Raw genomic sequence first — 7,571 nt, forward strand, 5'->3', positions numbered from 1 at the left:
CACAACACAGTCGCCGGCCGCAGAGAGGGCGATGACCTCTGTCAGCCTCGCCTGGTAGTCCACATTCTCCGCTTCTGCCACTCCTCCTTGATGGAGGTCTCCAAGGCCATCGCTAGCACCGCCTGGTAGGCAGCCCCCTCCTCCTACTCCTCCCGCTTGACGACTGGGGGAGGCGGGGGTTGGTGTGGTGGTGCTGCATGCCGAGCCGCCATTGCTCCTCTTGCTCGAGGACAAACTGGACCTCTCAATGGGGAGACTCTACCGCGTACTCCGGCATCCATCGCTACTCAGGTGTCAGCAGCGACCGGCGTTTGCGCACCTCCTCGGCATGTGCTTGCTGCGAATGCGGCACTACCCGCACCGGGATCCACTGCGGGTCGAGATGCCAGTGGTGCGACAGCGTGATGTTGGGGCACGATAGCGGCTGCCTGAACTCCCAATGCCACCGCGCTTGGTGCATCAGAATGTGTAGCTGCTACCTCGCGGGGCGGGCAGGCGGCGACAGAGGAGGAGGAAGAGCGCGGGAGGAGGAAGCGCCTGGGGTGAACTTCCCCTTGCTCTTGACGGAGCCACTGAAGAACCCCATGGCTAGGGTTTGGTTGTCGTCGGTGAGGAAGCACATGGGGGGAGATGTGGACGACAGTTGAAGTGGATGAGCCCCCCCCACCCCCGCACACGTGGATTAAAAAAGGACGGCCTCCTGACGCTTCCACTAGCTGACGCATGGGCCGGTGTCCGTGACCGCTATTAATATGACCATGTTCGGTCATTGGCTGGCCGCCATGTGGGACCCTGGCGGACATCAAGTGGACGCGTGGCATGTCCGCTTCGTGTCCACGCCGATGCATTTCAGGCCCAAATTTGAGCCTGAAATGGGTCGGTGTGGACATGAAGCAGACGCATTTTGGGTTTGGGTCCGCGCATTGGGCCGATGTTTTGGTCCTCGGCGACCCAAACGGACATGGGCAGACGAAGTGGGTCCCCTGGCCGGTTGGAGTTCCTCTAAGGGTATTCCAACGTCGACCCTCAAACCATATAGATCAAAACCGCACTGTCCGGACCACAAAAGCCATCCAATGCGGGTTGTATTGGTCCGCGACGCATTCAAATGTACTTTCTCCTGTAAACCAGAGACAAATGCGTGGGCTTTGCGGGCGTCTCGATAGCACCCACACCCACTCAGACCGCCCTGGACCACCCAAATTCCTTCTCCTTCGCTTGCGCGCTTTCCCACCCGATGCCAGGTGACCGCGATCATCCCACTGTAGAGCGCATCGGTGCACATTGACGATGGTTCAGGACAGACGCGACCTCTTACTGCCTCCGCCATTGAAGCGGCGCGCTGGTCAAGGGCACCGCCCGCTGCACGCGTGACTGAACAAGCCTCCTCGTTGCATTCAAAAGCCTCCATTAAACCCCGCGTGGAAGTTGAGGAACCTACTCCAGCCACACGTCCGTTCACGAGTGGGCCGACATTAAACATAGCATCGGGAAAGCTCCTCCCGCCTGCCCGCTATTTATAGGAGGGTAGACGCTGGGCAAGAATTGCAACACTCCGCCACCCTCATCTCCTCCTTCCATCACTTGGTCCACCCTTTCGATGGCATCCGACGAGTAGGAAGAGCAGTCTTCCTACATAAAAGACGGCTGGGTGGCCCACCGAGCCCGTTGGATATAGCGAGGGAGCTCGCTCCTCCACCTTCCTCGCCCAGCCCGACAGAGCAAGTTGCCACCCCAAGCTGGTGTGTGCTTTAACAACTCGCCTCTCTAGGCCAGCACGAGGGGGAGCATGGTGCCATGGGCATCATTGCTGTCGTGGACAACACCGCGTCATACCATGTGCTTCCGTTCCTGCGATCGCGCCATCCACCGTCAATGCGCGCGTACCCGCGCTCTGCAGGTAAAGAATGAAGTCGACTGCACGGAGATCGACAAGTCAGTGGCCAGCGCGTCCGCATCGTTGCCAACATAGAGGGAAAGTAGAACATGGGAGACCGCCTTCGCTTGGGTCCCAGAAAGGACACCACCGGCGCGTCGCTGGCTTGCACAACCCGTGACTTGCCCAGTTCTTCAGTGCAGACCATCGTCGACCATCACATCGGCTTCACGGAATCGGAGTACACCCCCTTCCCCTCCGGCCGAAGCACCCTCTTTGCCACTCCGATGAGCGGTGCAGCCAGAACATAGAGAAGATACAGGGGAATAATATACTTCTGGGCTCCTGGCAGTCCGATGAGCGGGCTGCCGGACATGGAAAAGATAAAGGGATCTGCCGCGACCGGTCGTAGACTAGTGTCGTGTATCCATTCGTGGGAGTGGAGCTCCGTGCGACCATACGTGCACATAGTTTCACCTTTTTAGTTAAAATATGTCCAAAATGTATAGGTTTGGTCCGGTTTGTATGAAATCCGAACGTGTTTGCAGTAATTTCATTTGGTTGTTTCATAGAGTAATTGACATGTATGCGGGGTGGCGTTGGATAACGGCCTTCCGTATCCATGTGTGCGGATTCGTCCTTCTGCCCGCGAAGTGAAGGAGGAGGAAATTTGGGTTGCCCTTGGAGATGCCGTAAGAGCAACTCCAACGCGCCGACCCATTTCGTCCACAAGCGTCTATTTGGGTTGCGGCAGGCAGGAAAGTCGGCCCAACACACCGACCCAAACGGACTTTGATACGTCTCCAACGTATCTATAATTTTAGATTGTTCCATGCTATTATATTATCTGTTTTGAATGTTTTATATGTATTAATATACCATTCTATACCTTTTTTGGGACTAACCTATTAACCTAGTGCCCAATGCCAATTGCTATTTTTTTTCTTGTTTTTGGCTTTTTCAGAAAGGAATATCAAACAGAGTCCAAACAGAATAAAACTTTTGCGGTGATTTTTCTTGGACCAAAAGACACCTATGAGACTTGGAGATGAAGTCAGAAGACCCATGAGGCGATGACAAGCCGTAGGGGCGCGCTCCGTGGGCTTGTGGGCCTCGCGGGAGTCCCTTGCACCGCCTCCGAGTTCTATAAATATCCAAATATTCCATAAACCCTAGAAGCGTGCACAAAAATACTTTTCCGCCGCCGCAAGCCTCTGACCTCGTGAGATCCCATCTTGGGACCTTTTCCGGCAATCTGCCGGAGGGGGATTCGATCACGGAGGGCTTCTACATCAACCCTATTGCCCTACCGATGATGTGTGAGTAGTGTACCACAGACCTACGGGTCCATAGCAAGTAGCTAGATGGCTTCTTCTCTCTCTTTGATCTTCAATACAAAGTTCTCCTCGATGTTCTTGGAGATCTATGCAATGTAATACTTTTTGCGATGTGTTTGTTGACATCCGATGAATTGTGAGTTTATGATCAGATTATCTATGAATATTATTTGAGTCTCCTCTGAATTCTTATATGCATGATTTGATATCTTTGTATTTCTCATTGAATTATCGATTAGGTTTGGCCAACTAGATTGGGTTTTTCTTGCAATGGGAGAGGTGCTTGGTTTTTGGTTCAATCTTGTGGTGTCCTCGCCCAGTGACAGAAGGGGAAGCGAGGCACATATTGTATTGTTGCCATCGAGGATAAAAATATGTGGTTTATATCATATTGTTTGAGTTTATCCCTCTACATCATGTCATCTTGCTTAAATCGTTACTCCGTTCTTACGAACTTAATACTCTAGATGCATGCTGGATAGCGGTCGATGTGTGGAGTAAAAGTAGTGAAAGCAGAATCGTTTCGGTCTACTTGTCACAGACATGATGCCTATATTCATGATCATTGCCTTAGATATCTTCATAATTATTTGCTTTTCTATAAATTGCTCAATAGTAATTTTTTACCCATCATATGCTTTCTTCAAGAGAGAAGCCTCTAGTGGAACCTATGACCCCCGGGTCTATTTTCCATCATATATTTTCGGATCTATAAAACCAAAAACCAAAAAATACCTCACCGAGTTTTAATTTTTTACTTTGTTTTACATTTTACTAATCTTTTATATCCATCTCTATTAGGTCTCATCCTTGCAAGTGACTGCGAAGGGATTGACAACCCCTTTATCACGTTGGGTGCAAGTGTTTGATTGTTTGTGCAGGTACATAGATTGGAGACTTGCTTGTACCTCCTACTGGATTGATACCTTGGTTCTCAAACAGAGGGAAATACTTATATTTACTTTGCTGCATAACCCTTTCCTCTTCTAGGGAAAAACCAACACAAGCTCAAGAAGTAGCAGGAAGAATTTCTGGCGCCGTTGCCGGGGACGTTCTACTTCAAGCCTACCAAGTACCTATTATAAACTCTCATCTCTTGAACTACATTTTTTTTCCATTTGCCTCTCGTTTTCCTCTCCCCATCTTCTAAAACATTTTCAGAAAAACACAAAAATATTTGCCTTTTTATTTGCCCTCTTCCTGTTTGTCTTTCCGTATGTGTTTTTGCTTGTTTGCTATATTTGCTTGTGTTTCCATGTGCCTTCTATTTGCTTGCTAAAAATCTATTGATATGGATCCACTTAAAGTTTTCTACTTGGATCATCTTTGATCCATATGTGCGCGTGTTGAAACCCCAACTAGTTTAGTTGAGGGGAAATCATTAGATGAGCATGCTCATTTTGTGCGTCACCATTTTTCTTGAAAGGGGGGACTTTTATGGAATCAAATAAATTGTTTGCTATGCTATGCTTTGAATCTATGTGAAATTTATGATTTTGCTTGTTGCTCGGAGAACCCTAAAAAACACCTTCCTAGCTATGTGAGTTTAATGATAATGAAATCCTATCTTCTTATGCCAAAGGTGTTTATAGTTAATATAATATCGAACAAATTAAAGAATTTGTTGCTTTTAAGGGTGCTTATGAAGTTGCTTGTTTGATTGGAAAATATGATATTACTCTCTACAAATCCGAATTTTTTTGACATACTTAAATATTGCTATGAAAACTATGCTCATAATGCCTATGTTAAGGAATTTATTAAGAGAATGGCTGCTGCTTTGGAAGAAAATAATGATATGCATAAATCTATAGATAATTATGATTCCATTGATTTGATTGAAATATCCCTTGATGAACATGATGCTTGCTATTCTTATGGCCATGATGCCAATATTAATTATGCTTGATGAACTTGCTATAGTTCCTTTTGTTAAACATGAAATTATTGCTATTGCACCCACATTTGATAGCCCCTTGAATGAAAGGCATGATTGCAATGATGTTACTATAAATTGTATTAATGTCAATTGTGCTAATAATATGCAAAACCCTAAGCTTGGGGATGCTAATATTGCTATGTCCACTACTTATTGCAATGATCATGATTGGGGTGATAATGCTTTTTATGATCTTGAAAATTTATTTAATCCTCATGATGAATGTGTTTGTAATAATATTGAAAGTGGGTTTGGAAGAGTGTCAACTCTAGATAAAAATCCCACATACTTGGAGAATGTTCAATCTTATGAATTTTTTGGTAAAAGTGGCTTGGAGAGGTCATGACTTTATTTGATGATAATCCCACTATTTTGGAAGAGTGTCAGCTTTGCATGCATGAGGTTCGTGCAGAGAATATGTTATGTGATAGCTATATTGTTGAATTTGAACATGATCCCACATGCAATTATTATGAGAGAGGAAAATATGGTTGTAGAAATTTTCATGTTACTAAATTACCTCTCTTCATGTTGAGATTGTCTATGTTTTATTCTTCTTCCTTGCATATGCTAGTTTTTGCTTGTGTTGATTATTTGTTTGCTTATAAAATGCCTATTCATAGGAAGTATGTTAGACTTAGATGTGTTTGTCACATGTTTTATGATGCTCTCTTTGTGCTTCAATTCTTGTCTTTCATGTGAGCATCATTGAAATCTCAATGCCTAGCTAAAAGGCTTTAAAGAAAAGCGCTTCTTGGGAGACAACCCAATATTTTTCTTTTGTGTTTTTGAATAAATATATCTTCTAGCCTCTGGTTAGAGGTGTTTTCATGTTTTAAATTAGTGTTTGTGCCAAGTAAGACCTTTGGGATGATTTGGAAGATAGTTGATTTGATTTTGCTGAAAAACAGAAACTTTTGTGTCCAGTAAAATAATTTTGATAATTCATAGGAATGTGATTTGGTTCTAAATTTTTTACACAAGATTGACATACAAATTTCCAAGGTTTTCCTCATTTTCAAAATTTTTGGAGTTACAGAAGTATTCAAAGTTTCCTGATTACTACATACTGTTCTGTTTTAGACAGATTTTGTTTTTAATTTGTTGTTTACTTATTTTGATGAATCTATGGGTAGTATCGGGGGGTATGAACCATGGAGAAGTTGGAATACAGTAGATATAACATCAATATAAATTTAGAATGAGTTCACAATAGTACCTAAAGTGGTGATTTGCTTTTCTTATACTAACGGATCTTATGAGTTTCTGTTGAGTTTTGTGTTGTGAAGTTTTCAAGTTTTGGGTAAAGATTTGATGGACAATGGAATAAGGAGTGGCAAGAGCCTAAGCTTGGGGACGCCCAAGGCACTCCAAGGTAATATTCAAGGACAACCAAGCATCTAAGCTTGGGGATGCCCCGGATGGCATCCCCTCTTTTGTCTTCAATCCATCGGTAAATTTACTTGAGGCTATATTTTTATTCACCACATGATATATGTTTTGCTTGGAGCGTCTTGTATGATATAAGTATTTCTTTTTTATTTTGTCACAATCATCCTTGCTGTACACACCTTTTGATAGGGACACACATTAATCATGAATTTGTTATAATACTCTATGTGCTTCACTTATATCTTTTGAGTTGGGCAATTTTTGCTCTAGTGCTTCACTTGTATCTTTTTAGAGCACGGCGGTGGTTTTATTTTATAGAAATTGATGAACTCTCATGCTTCACTTGTATTATTTTGAGAGTCTTAAACAGTGTGGTAATTTGCTTAGGTTATGAATTTAGTCCGAATATGATGGGCATCCAAGAGGGATATAATAAAAACTTTCATATAGAGTGCACTGAATATAAGAGAAGTTTGATTCCTTGCATTTGTTTTGAGATATAAACATGGTGATATTAGAGACATGCTAGTGAGTAATTGTGGATTTGTAGGTGATACGTCTCCAATGTATCTATAATTTATGAAGCATTCATGCTATTTTATTACCTGTTTTGAATGTTTATGGGCTTTATTATACACTTTTATATTATTTTTGGGACTAACCAATTAACCGGAGGCCCAACCCATATTGCTGTTTTCTTGCCTATTTCAGTGTTTCGAAGAAAAGGAATATCAAACGGAGTCCAAACGGAATGAAACCTTCGGGAGCGTGATTTTTGGAACGAACGTGATCCAGGAGACTTGGAGTTGAAGTCAAGGAAGCTTCGAGGTGACCACGAGGGTGGGGGGTGCGCCCCCCTGTCCCGTGGGCCCCTCGTGGCTCCCCCGACCGACTTCTTTCGCCTATATATTCCCATATACCCTAAAAACATGGAAGTGAACAATAGATCGGGAGTTCCGCCGCCGCAAGCCTCTGTAGCCACCAAAAACCTCTTGGGAGCCCGTTCCGACACCCTGCCGGAGGGGGG

The sequence above is a fragment of the Triticum dicoccoides genome, chromosome 7B (genome assembly GCF_002162155.2).
Source record: "Triticum dicoccoides isolate Atlit2015 ecotype Zavitan chromosome 7B, WEW_v2.0, whole genome shotgun sequence".
In the NCBI taxonomy this organism is placed as follows: Eukaryota; Viridiplantae; Streptophyta; class Magnoliopsida; order Poales; family Poaceae; genus Triticum; species Triticum dicoccoides.